Source organism: Lotus japonicus, chromosome 1 (assembly GCF_012489685.1).
Source record: "Lotus japonicus ecotype B-129 chromosome 1, LjGifu_v1.2".
NCBI classification, from domain to species: domain Eukaryota; kingdom Viridiplantae; phylum Streptophyta; class Magnoliopsida; order Fabales; family Fabaceae; genus Lotus; species Lotus japonicus.
Genome location: NC_080041.1, coordinates 42,889,134 through 42,902,203, shown reverse-complemented (window position 1 = coordinate 42,902,203; position 13,070 = coordinate 42,889,134). Strand labels below are relative to the sequence as shown.

Below are 13,070 nucleotides of genomic sequence, written 5' to 3'. Positions count from 1 at the left end.
TGCCATGAGCTACGATTATCCGGGCAGCATAGTTTCCCCCGATGGCACGGGAAACTTTGAGCTGAGGCCGGAATTCATCAACTTGGTGAGCCAAAATCAGTATGGTGGAGGTGCTCTTGAAGATCCTCATGCACACATGGAGCGGTTTATCCGCAATTGCAACACCTACAGAGTTCAGAATGTTTCAGCGGACACAATCCGTTTGAGTTTGTTCCCTTTTTCATTGAGGGATACTGCTGAAGAGTGGTTGAATTCACAGCCCCAAGGTAGCATTACATATTGGGAAGACTTGGCTGAGAAGTTCACCACAAGGTTTGTTCCAAGAGCCCTCTTGAGGAAGCTCAAGAATGACATCATGACTTTTACTCAATCCACCGATGAGAATCTCTATGAAGCTTGGGAGAGGTTCAAGAAGCTCTTGAGGAGGTGTCCTCAACATAACCTTACTCAAGCTGAGCAAGTAGCAAAGTTCTATGATGGTCTCCAATATTCTTCGAGGTTTGGTTTGGATGCGGCTTCAAGTGGAGAGTTCGATGCCTTACTTCCACAACTGGGGTTTGAGTTGATTGAAAAGATGGCTATAAGAGCCATGAACTCTAGTAATGATCGCCAAGCCCGAAGAGGAGTCCTTGAGGTTGAAGCTTATGATCAACTTATGGCCTCCAACAAGCAACTCTCCAAGCAAATGAATGAGATTCAAAATCAAATGAAGACTACCAAGATTGGTAGTCGAGTTGCCAAGGTGGAGTGTGTGACTTGTGGAGGGCCACATGACAGCGAAGAATGCACAGAGACTAGACCGGAGGAGGAAGTGAAGGCCATGGGTCAAGCTCGGAATGACCCATTTTCAAATACGTACAATCCAGGATGGAGGAATCACCCTAATTTTTCTTGGAGGCAAGGTAATAATGGGCAAGGAAGTGGTTTTCAAAGACAATTTCCTAGCCTAGGATTTCAAGGCCAAAGCTCAAGACAACCTCAAGAGCGAGGAGAAGGTGAAGATAGTGGTTCCAAGAAGAGCTTAGAAGAGTTGGTGGAAACTTTCATCAACCGGACGGAGAACAATTACAAGAATCAAGAGGCGGCTATCAAGAATCTTGAGAATCAATTTAGCCAGCTGGCCAAGCAAATAGCCGAGAGACCTCAAGGTAAATTTCCTTCCGACACTATCCCCAATCCTAAGCAAGAAAATGCCTCTGTTGTAGCCACTAGAAGTGGGAGAGTGATGAATGAATTGAAGAAAAAAACAGAGGGAGAAAAGAGAGAGGAGATAGTGGGAGGAGAAGTAGTTGTACCTATTAAGGTGAGAGAGGAAGTTGATCTTACTCCTGAAACTAGCAAGGTTCCGTTCCCTAAAGCATTGGCTAAGAAGAGCTTAGATAAAAAGTTTTCAAAATTTGTTGATGTTTTCAAAAAGCTCCACATTAGTATTCCGTTTGCCGATGCTTTGGAACAAATGCCTATATATGCTAAGTTTATGAAGGATATTTTGCATAAGAGAAGAAGATTGAAGGGAGTAGATGAGACGGTGTTGATGACGGAGGAATGTAGTGCCATTTTGCAGCGGAAGATGCCTAAGAAAAGAAGGGACCCCGGAAGTTTCACTATTCCGGTGGAAATTGAAGGCATGGCGGATGTGGAAGTCTTGTGTGATCTTGGAGCGAGCATCAATTTGATGTCGCTCACCATGTTTGAGAGGCTTAACCTAGGAGAGGTTACTCCAACCATGCTTTCCTTGCAAATGGCGGATCGATCCCTCAAGACTCCATATGGGATTGTGGAGGATGTAATGGTGCGGGTGGACAAGTATGTGTTCCCCGTGGACTTTGTTGTGCTTGATATGGAGGAGGATGAGAAGATTCCTCTCATTCTTGGTCGACCTTTCTTAGCTACTGGTAGAGCTAAGATTGATGTTGACAAGGGTCACCTCATTCTCCGTGTTGGTAAGGAAAAGGTACGGTTTTCTGTTTTTAATCCTATGATTGAGACTAACCATGACAATGACTTTGTCTGTGATGTGATTAGAAGCAGGTCAAAGGTTTCAGAAGAGATCCCCAAGGTTAATGCCCAAATTGATGAGTTCCATCCGGCTCTCATCAAGCTTGTTAATGGTAACAAGTATGGGGGGTCCAAGTACGAGAACTTACATGCTCATATGGTGAAGTTTACCCAAGCTAGCACCCTTGCTAAGATTGAGGGCGTTTCAAGTGATGAAGTGAAGATTAAACTCTTCCCTCATTCTTTGACAAGGGAGGCTAGAGCTTGGTTTGATGAGCAAGAGGACATTGCCTCATGGGAGGATTTACTCCAGAGGTTTTGTGCAAGGTTTCTTCCTTGCACTTGTGGTAAGTTAATCAATGGAAAGGAATTTCCTTCCTAACACCATCGGAAGGAGAGTCCACCTAGGACTATAACCTAGGGCTAAATTGGAGACAACCCATTCTTTTCATTTTGTTAATTACTATCTTTTAATTTTGTAGTATTTTAGGTGTTTAATTTCAAAAAAAAAAGAAAAAAAGTAAAAATTTTTGGGAAAAAACTGGGTTGAGCGCCTAGGCGCCAATTCATGGGCGCCTAGGCGCCAATTAGTGGCAGAGGCACTGCCTCTGGCACTGGTGAGAGCGCCTGAGCGTTCCCCTCGAGCGCTCGAGCGCTCCTGTTCGTTCTTTTGCTTACATTTTGGGTTTTAAAACCCCAACCTTTCATTTCTTCCACTCTTAACTCCCTTTCCTTCATAAAAAACGCACCTCACTCTCTCCAAACCCCATTTCCACTTCTCAATTCTCACTTGCACACACTTTGGCTCTCCCATTTGCTTCCAAGTTCTGCATTGTTTCAAGTTCCTTTCACTTGCACCCACTCACTCTCAAGTCAAGGTAAGTTCCAACTTTCACTTTCCTTCATTTTTGTTCATGGGATTTGCAATGCATGATTACAAGGGGGTTTGGGTGAGTGATTTGTGTCAATGCAAGTTGGGTTTGGGTTGTATATACTCATTGGTGGTTGATGTTGTGCTTAATTAGAAAGGGGTTGTAGATTTTTTAGGAATGGGTAGTTAGGATTTTGTGGATTAGTTTAGTTTAGCTTTTGCTTATAAGGTGTTTGATAGAATGCCTCAATGGGTTCTCTTAGTCGTTTTTTTGGCAAGTGCTTGTGGTAGTTTTTCTCTCTTTGCCAAAATCACTAAGAAACTTGTTGGGTGCTCTTAGGTTGTTCTTTATTTTTATTTTTGTACAAAGTTTCTCCTCTCATTTCTTTTTATTTTTTTGAACTAACGTTTCTAACGTTTGTGGCTTGTGTTTGGGCTAACAACTTTGCAGATGCCTGTGAAAAGAGCAAGAACCAACACAAGAGCTGCAGCTTCTTCCTCCACCTCCCGGAGTTTTGATCGCTCCCGCTTCCTATCAGCAATTAAGGAGGAGTTTTACCGAGCTCACCTAGCACACAAGGAGTGTGTGAAGGAGCGGGGAGTTTTGTATCGGGAGGGAAGGAGAGACCTCTTGGGCATGCAAGAAGCCATGGAGATTAGGAGGTGGAAGAATTGGGTCAACCCCATTCCGTTTGCTTGTGAAGTCATGGTTAGGGAGTTCTACGCGAACACCTACTGTGACAATCAAGAGGACAGGTCCAGGCCACCGGTGAATTCATCTTGGTTCAGGAGAGATGTGATTGACTACAATCCAGCAGTCATTCGCAGGCATCTTGGTCTCCTCACGGAGGACCAAGAGAGGGAGCTTTTCCCCGAGAAGGCCACTTATCATGAGCTCTTAAAGGAGAAGTCACCGGAGATCTTGGAAGACATGAAGGCAGTGATTGTTAGGCCTGGGCGGGACTGGGAAGCAGTTGATGATGAGATTATTTTTGTGAGGAGAAAGGACATGACACCGCTGGCTAGAGTTTGGGCTGAATTTTTGCAGGATTCCCTCATTCCTAGCTCTAACAAATCTGAAGTTAGAGAGGTTACTTTGGTTGCCATCTACTGCATCTTGAGAGGTCATCCTATGGATGTGGCCACCATCATTGCTGGTCAGATTTATTCCCTTTACAACAGGAGTAAAGACAAGCATCGACCCATCTTTCCTCACTTGATTTGCTCTTTGATTCATGCGGTGAGGGACAGAGCTAGGAGGCCAGTCCATGTTATTGAGAAGAGGTTGCCTGTGGCACCTCTGCTCAGTAAGGAGAGGATCGCTCCACTTTATAAAGAATGGACGGCAAGGATGCCTCAAGAGGAGGAAGAGGAAGAGGATCCTGAGGAGCCAGCGGAAGCGGAAGAAGAAGAGGAAGAAGAGGAAGAAGAAGAGGAGGAAGAAGAAAATGTTGAGGTGGTGAATGAGGTGGTTACTCCACCACGTGCTGACCCTTCTCCTGCTTGGATGGAGGCCGCTTTCGGGCGGATGTTTTTGAGGCAAGATCGCCTACACAAGGATCTTGACCTCCATTGGAGGGGAGGTAGCACATCAGACCCCAGGTACAATGGGCCCTTGGATTTTAATACCTTGGAGCAGGGGATGATAGACTTGAGCTTGATGCATGATGCCGGAGTTCATCCGGATTATGGCGATGGAAGGGGTGACCATGACCCCATGGAGTGATTTTGCTGAGGTAACTCTACCCTTAGTTTAGGTCATGCATTTTTAGCATATTTTCAATTTGTAGATTTTGTTTTCTTTTTGATCATGCATTGTTTTAGCTGGTTTTGTTTTTGTTTTTGGGTCTTTTACTTCCCTATACTCACATGCTTTTAGCTATGGTTTTGCTTCCCTACTAGTGCTGTTTTTGAAAATGCTTTGGTGAATACTTGTTGTTGTTTCGGGGATGAGTGATTGCATGTTGGGGAAGAGAGGAGGAGACTTCGGTCTTCCGAGTGTGTCTTGAGAAAGGAGTCGAGGTGAGTCCATTAAGGGTCTATCTTTGACCCTTCACCATAAAAATTCTCTGGAGGATCCTGACTCATTTGCAATTCTTGGTTCTGCGTTGATTTCACTCATAGTATGCTTAGTGATTCATGCTTTATTCTTGAGACTTGTAGGATTTCTTGAGATTCTGAGTTTGCGGTTAAACATTGCCCTTAGTTGTCCCATTTGAGCTTAATAGGAGAATCTTTTTGTAGCCAAAAGTTGGGATGGAAGTTTGGTTGGAATATTGGGGGAGTGATGGTCCTTGTTGTGTTGTATGGAGCTGAAAAATGAGAAATAGCCTCTTGCCCCAAAAGAAAAAAAAACAGTGAAAAAGAAGAAAGAAAAAGAACTCCTAACCAAAAGTTGGAGTTGGAAAGAAAGAAAAAAAAGTGTAAAAAGGTGGGTGCAAGAGACTTGTAAAGGAAGAGTGTTGTAAGCTCCGGGGTTATTAGAAGAGGACCACACTCAATGTGCTTGAAAGCCTAGTTTTCCTTTAGGGACCAACCACCATCATGTTTTACCTAGCCAATGTTTCAACCCTTATGGAAGTCTCTTTGTTGCTATTGAGTGAATGACATTCAGGACCTATGAACTTGCTTGTGTGCTCAGTGCACTAAATGAACATCTCATCCTAGGATTTTTAGTTCTATATGCTTCTCATGAATGGACTCTACACTTTTCTCTTTTCAAAAGATGCATGAAGTAGGTTGTCGAGTCTTTCTCTTGAAACAAGTTGTGATTACTTTGTCCCCCTGTTTTTGTGAAGTATTCCTTGTTGAGAGCACTTATGTGGGAGCATTTATTGCGCTTGAGGGCAAGCGAGTGTTATTTACGCTCGAGGGCGAGCTGCCGTTGAGTATAGTGGTGTGATGACCCTATTTTAGTAGTGTTTTTAGGGTCATTTCTTTGGTTGTTTTGAGTCTTTTTGTTGAGTCTCATGTAGTGTTTCATGCATTCTCATGCATTTTTATTCTTTTCTTTAGTTTTTATTTCGTTTTGGTAATTTGGTGGTTTTATAGGTAGTTTTCTTGCATTTTAAGTAAAGTTTAGGACTTGCATGGTTTTGTTGTGTTTTATGAGGGACTTCTTGTGCTAATGAGCTCTTGGAGCTTCTAGAATCTTCCTTGTCTTGTTGGTTAGGTTTGGAGTGCAGAAACTGAAGGAGAAGGAAGGCCAAGAAGCATGGAATTGATGAAGAACATAAAGAGAATTTAAAAGAGGAGTTTCAGAAGCCAAAAAGTCATTTTCAGGCGAGCTAGAGCGCCTAGGCGCTGGGAATGGGCGCCTAGGCGCCAATAGGGTCAGAGAGCATGTTTTCCAACATGCAATTGGCGCTCAGGCGCTCTGAATTGGCGCCTGAGCGCCCAGTTTCGTTCATTTTGCCTATAAATAAGGCTTAGGCCAATTTCTTTGATACATTTTGTCATTTCACTCATTTTTGATCAAGTTTTGAGAGCTGAGGAGAACTTTGGGACCAAGGGAGGTTTCCAACTTGTATTTCTTCTCAGGTTTTCTTTACATTTCCTTTATGAATTCACTAGCCATGAGTGGCTAGTTCTCTTTTTGCTTTGGGTTAAGAGATTCTATGAAATTTTAGTTTGTTAAATCCTATCTCTATGCATGAGTCTTGATTCAATCTTGTATTTCAATTCCTTATTGCATGTTTAGCTTTGGTGCACCTTTGCTATAGGCTAGATTATCATAGAATGGAAATTTGTTATGATTTAGGGACATGAATTGGAATAGATCCTTCTATACTTGCTTCTAGGAATAGAGTGAGGGTAGGGTTTTGTTGGCCTGAATAATTATGCTATCATACCTCTTATGAATGATTAAGTACACAAGGAATTGGGCTTAACTTTCAGTTTGAGAGAATTACTTTTATGAGGAATCAACTAGTAAGTACATAGGCTATAACAACAAGAGTGGAATCAAGGATTCACATGCATAGGATAGGTGGACTAAAATGGATTAGATGATCAAACACCCAAGGCAATTTCCCATCATTTGTTATTTACATCATTATCAACATTGCTCTCTTGCAAAACTTTTGTCACAATCACCCAAAACCAACTTCTGAATTTTACTGTTTTAAGAACTTGCAAACTCTAGGCTTAAATCAATAATTCTCACTCACAATCCCTGTGGTTCGATAATTTAAAACCCGAAGGTATTCGTGCACTTGCGAATTGACCAACAAGTTTTTGGCGCCGTTGTCGGGGATTTTTTGTGGTTTTCGGTTTAAGTTAAAGAGTTTGTTTGTTTGTTTTACTAAGCATTGCATTGAATAGGTGTTACTAACCTTTTCTCTGTTTTTGCGATTTCAGTTTATGCACAGTAGGCTTGGCACGGATCCATTGCTGTTTGATCCGGTGCCTGAACGTACTCTTCGCCGTCGTCGAGCCCAACAAAGGCTTGAAGCCATGGCTGCTCAAATGACAGAAGAGGAGATGCAAGCCCACATTGAAGAAAGAGTGAATGAGGCTCTTGCTCAAAGACTTCAAGAGCAAGAATTGGAGAATGCCAATCGTTCTCTCAGAGACCTCACCTCGGCTGCCATGAGCTACGATTATCCGGGCAGCATAGTTTCCCCCGATGGCACGGGAAACTTTGAGCTGAGGCCGGCATTCATCAACTTGGTGAGCCAAAATCAGTATGGTGGAGGTGCTCTTGAAGATCCTCATGCACACATGGAGCGGTTTATCCGCAATTGCAACACCTACAGAGTTCAGAATGTTTCAGCGGACACAATCCGTTTGAGTTTGTTCCCTTTTTCATTGAGGGATACTGCTGAAGAGTGGTTGAATTCACAGCCCCAAGGTAGCATTACATATTGGGAAGACTTGGCTGAGAAATTCACAGCGCCAAAATTTCGACAATCGAAAGAGCTACGCAATGGCTCAGGTCATAGAGACCCAAAAATTATTTTTGGACACGGTACCCTAAGCAATAGGTTTCGGCCACTATGTAAAATAGGGTTTCCGAACTTTTTCTTCGATCTAAATCGATTCCTAGGTATTCTTAGGCGATATCTAGGCCAGGGAAACTCTCCGAAAAATTATCGAATTGAAAATTTTCGCAGGGGTATTTTGGTCAATATTTTTAGCTCAGAAACTCAAAATCAGAATTTCGAAAAACAAATTAGATGGGGTTGATACCAACGATTATTATAACGACTAATCTTACTAACGCTAAGCTCAGTGGAGGGTTTTAAGCCCAAAGGTTGGAACTTTAGCCAAAAATGGGTATTATGAGCAGAATTGAAACTCGGCGGCAATTCGGCGAGAATCGGCGAAATGTAATCCGCTAAACATGCTCAGGGGCACACAAGGAATAAGTTTAGATAGAAAGATGAAGTTACTTGGATAGTTTTGCAAAAACCTCAAAACTAAGAGCACAGAAAGACATAGTGAAAAGGTACGGAAAAGACGATCAGAAGTAAGGAAAAGCATCAGTACCTTGAGGCCTACGCGTAGCAACGAACTGTGGGACGATCAGACAAGAATCGGCGAAAAAATCTTCTCCTCCTCCTTCCTCCTTGGCCGCGGGTTTGGGTGGGTTTTTGGGTGAGATTTTTGTTCTCTTTTCATCCTTCAACTACACATATATATAGTGAAGAAATGGAAGATATTTATCAAAGATCGGATAAGGATGAATAGATATTTATCAAGATCGGATAAGGATGAATAGATATTTATCAAAGATTGGATAAGGATGAATAGATATTTATCAAAGATGTTTTGAGAAGATATTTTGTAAACCGGTACAGATTTGTTTAGATATCGGAGGATTTAACTCATAGAGTTAAGATAAAAATATGAGAGTGATTCCGATTCTTTCCTACTGATTCCAACGTATTTTAGACACGATATTCTCCCCGCTGAATCTTCTAATTCTTCAAAAAAATATCGGTATGATTTTTGGTTTTCGAGGCTTGTTTTTAATGCTTACCGGCTTCAAATGCACTTTATGGTTTTGACCTCGGATGCAGAAACTTCCTTCTGAAGAAAGATTTGGAACGTCGATTAGAGTGGGCATACGCGGATGAAATCTTCATTTGAAGCTCCGAATAGAAAAAGTCTTCATCATCGGTTGATTTTAGGGTTTTGAACTATCAGGGTTTTAGTTTCGGCAAACTTCCGATGATTGGAATCGGACGTTCGTAGATCCTAGAGTTTCGCCTCGAAACGCTTGTTATATATGGATTAAGAGAAGTTCTAACATTTCTCTGAAGATTTTTGGAATTAGCTTCCATCGTGCCTTTAAGTGAAAACTAGCTATTTGCTAGGGTTTCTACCTTAGGTTTAAGCGTATATCAATCGTGCTATACCTTTTATCGACTTCGATACAATCCTTAGACTTTTCCTGAACTTTCTCCTTCATAAATTTATTTCATCCGATAAACTCTTGTTCAGGTTTTTCCTTCGCGATACGTCAAGCCTAATCGTAAATGGAAATCTCTTCCACTTATTCTAAGCTTAAAAACTTGGGTCTTACATAGCAAGACATTATTAATCACAGGGAGCGGTTCCTTACCAACATTACCTTCTCCAACAATGAGTCCTTTTTGGTTCCCTCCAAAAGTGACTGGTCCACCATCCTTTTTAGTTTGGATCTTTGGGAACATAGACTTTTCTCCCGTCATGTGTCACGAGCATCCACTGTCCAGGTACCATTGTTGGGTCCTGAAGGGTTAGCTGCATACTTAGGAGGAACCTTCTTTTCATAAGTGGTTTTCCTTTCATCTCGCTCAATCATACAGTTTACAACAAACTTAGTTTGACTAGAATCAGATGCTGTAAATGATATGTCAGACATGGTTTCGCTAGACACGGTTGATTCACTATCAAAACCTAATCAACTTTTATCATACAGTTCGCGACTGTTACCACATAATTTAACTAGATTATCATGACCAATGGTAAAGGTTGATAAGTCATCAATTAAAACTTTAACTCTTTTCTTTAAAGCAATTACTTCTTTAGCAGAATCTTGTTTCTTCAAAATAATATTTTCCTGAACAATGTTGTTCTTTTCTGCCAAAACCTATTCATGTTCTAGTTGTAACTTAGAAAACTGTTTCTTTAAGGCTTTGTATTTTTCAGATAAAGCATAAGAGTGTTCAAGCAATTCATTGAATTCTTCTTTAAGGTTTTTAGGTTTTACCTCATCGTCTGAATTGTTCACAGATGCCATGAGCGCAAAATGTGCTTCTTCAACATCGTCTTCATCGTCAGGCTTCTTGCATTCAACCGTCATCAGAATCATCCCATCCAGCTGCTAAAGCTTTCTTTTTCTTGTAGTATGATTTCTTGGTAGACTTTTTGGCTAGTCTTGGACAGTCCGGCTTGATGTGGCCTGGCTTCTTGTATTCAAAGCAAGTAATGTTGCTTTTGTCTGCACTTGAGCCGCTTTCTCCTTTGTATGTGGAAGGTTTCTTTTTCAGACTTGATTCTCGTTTGTTGTCTTTCTTTGATGAACCTTTTCCTCTTTGTTGTTTGATCCACATCCTCTTGAACTTTCTGTTGAAGAGAGCTTGTTCATCCTCTGATAGTTCTTCTGAGGATTCTTCTTCTTCAGATTTTTCCTTCACTTGGATAGCTTTAGAACTATTGGCTTTGAACACAATGTTCTTCTGCTTCTTCAGTCCTTCATCATGGGCATGTTCTATTTCATGAACCTTCAGAGATCTGAGGAGATCTTCAAGTTTCAATGTGCTAAGATCCTTAGCTTCTTGAATAGCGGTGGCTTTAGGTCTCCATCGTCTAGGAAGGCATCTTAGAATCTTTGTGATTTGATCAACATTCTCATATTTGCGATCAAGATTCCTAAGACCATTGACAATGGTTTGCAATCTTTCAAACATTTCTTCAATGCTCTCATTCTCTTTCATCTTGAGGTCTCATATTCAGCCACAAGTAAACTTACTTTGACTTGTCTGACGTTTGTTGTACCTTCATAGGCAAGCCCTAGAGCTTCCCAGACTTCTTTGGATGTTCCTAGTCCATCAACCTTGTCCAGCTGAGATTTACTCAGTGCACATAGAAGGAACAACTTTGCTTTTTCATTAAGTTGATAGTCTTTGCGTTGTGCTTCTGTCAGTTGATCTTTCTTGATAGGTTCTCCAGTGTCATCTTTGTGTATGATGTTGCCATTTTCAATGATGTCCCACAGTTTGCAGTTTGAGGACTCAATGAATAGCTGCATGTGAGTCTTCCAGTAGGGATATTCGGTTCCATCAAAGAATGGAGGCTTGTTGGTGGATGAGCCCGTAGTTATTGCTAGATCTTCTGCCATGGATCTTTACTCTACACCTGTTTGAGATGTTAGTTCTAGAGACTACGCTCTGATACCAATTGAGATGCAAATAAGTAACACAAGAAAGGGAGATTTGAATTGTGTCCTTGAAATTTACGTTTCAAACTTTGGTTTATGAAAATAATACAAGTTCTTTTAAGAAAACGTTAAGTGTGACTTTTTGTAAACTGTTTAGTGCAGCGGAAATAAGTTAGTAAAGCAGAACGATCAGCACACAAAGATTTATACTGGTTCACCCTAAACGATTGGGCTACGTCCAGTACTTGGCCGCCACCAAGATTTTCACTAGCAAGTATCAAGGACTTCTGCAATACAAGTATTCAACAGGACTTCTCCCACAAGTATTGTCACGGACTTCTCCAAGTATTCTACAGGACTCCTCTTATAAGTATTAAACAGGACTTCTCCAATAATCTTACAAAGATTAAATAACTCTACAGAAATTCTCTTCGTTCAAGAGTAGTGGTAGAGAATTTATGGTACCGGAACTCTAAGTGTTCGGGTTCAGATCTGACTTTGGATCACTTAAGAGTTCTGAAACTAAGTGAGAAGATAATAAAAAGATTTGACTCTTTTAAGATACGAGCTTCTCTCTTTCACTTGCAGAAATAAAAGCTTGTGTTTGACTCTTAGGAATTTCTGCTTGAGCTTTGAATGCTTTTTGTAACACCCCGATTTCGGTGGCATCACTTTAGTAACCAAAAAGAAAATAAAGCGGAAAAACGTGAATATTTTTTTTTCTTCGATTTGTTTAGATAATAAAATAAAAGACTTGTCGAAATAAAGACTCTACAGCGAAAGGTAAACATAACTAATGTACAATATATTTACAGCCCCCGCTGTAAGTAGTGAACCACGTCACGAGTATCCTCTAGTGACGGGAAGTAACCGAAAGTAGTGCCCGTGCGCAAATATGGACAAGCCAGAATAAAAGGTCAAGTGTTCGTAATACAGTCCTCCAAAACGAAAGTAGGTCAGCCCAAAACGGCCTAAACAAGACCTCCTAATCCGACCAACTCTCTGTGATTTCCATAAAGAAAACCACCCAAAAAGCTAACGGTCGGGGACCTACCCTGCCCCAAAATAAGAACCTGACAACCAGAGCTATAACGCTACTCCTACCCTAATCCTGTCCAGAGGAGTACACCGCAACACTCCCAACTACATGCTGGCATGATCATCGTCCGAATCAGAATCCAGGACGACTAGGTCTGTAAGACCCAAACTTCAGACTTGGATTTAAATAATTATTTTAATTATTTTCCAACCCAAGAGTAGAACCGGTTTAACCGCAAAATGACCTTGTAAAGGATAATGCTGTTTTGGACGACTAGATGAAGAATAACATTCAGGAAATTACTTGAGGATAGTACTGTGTTCAGTATAAGAGTTAGAACGAGCCATTTCCACACCCGACTAAGGTCGAGAGTGTCCGAAAAAGGCTATTTCCGCTCTTAAAGCACTGTTTAATCGGAATTCAAAATCCTTGGAAAAATAAGAAGTTCTCTTTATTTTTCCCTCGACCGGCATTTCATTTCAGAACTCTGGACTGTACACACGATAGGTTTCACTTCTCGGAAGTCCGACGACGCTAAATTCTATTCTCTCAAGACTTTAAATTCCAACACTGAATGAAGACTTTTTCTATTCGGAGCTTCTAACGAAGTTTCCATCCATGCTGCCAGATTTCTTTCGACGTTTCCAACCTTTCTTCAGAAGGAAGTTTTGTCTTCCGACTTTCACAACAAAAAGTAGTTTTTCGGGGCAATTTAACTTACACCGCTTTTGGATCGTTTTCTTCAAATTCAAGAGACTTGTTTTGAGTTCTGGAATTCTGTCGCCAGAATCTCG

At 41.2% G+C, this 13,070-nt stretch overlaps 1 non-coding gene across 1 annotated transcript; it reads right to left on the bottom strand.

Moving 5' to 3' along the window:
• Window positions 1–337: 337 nt before the first annotated feature.
• LOC130734785 (small nucleolar RNA R71) lies at window positions 338–444 on the bottom strand. Its single transcript, XR_009018129.1, has one exon. It is a non-coding gene; the product is annotated as a small nucleolar RNA R71 (small nucleolar RNA).
• Between the last annotated feature and the right edge of the window lie 12,626 nt (window positions 445–13,070).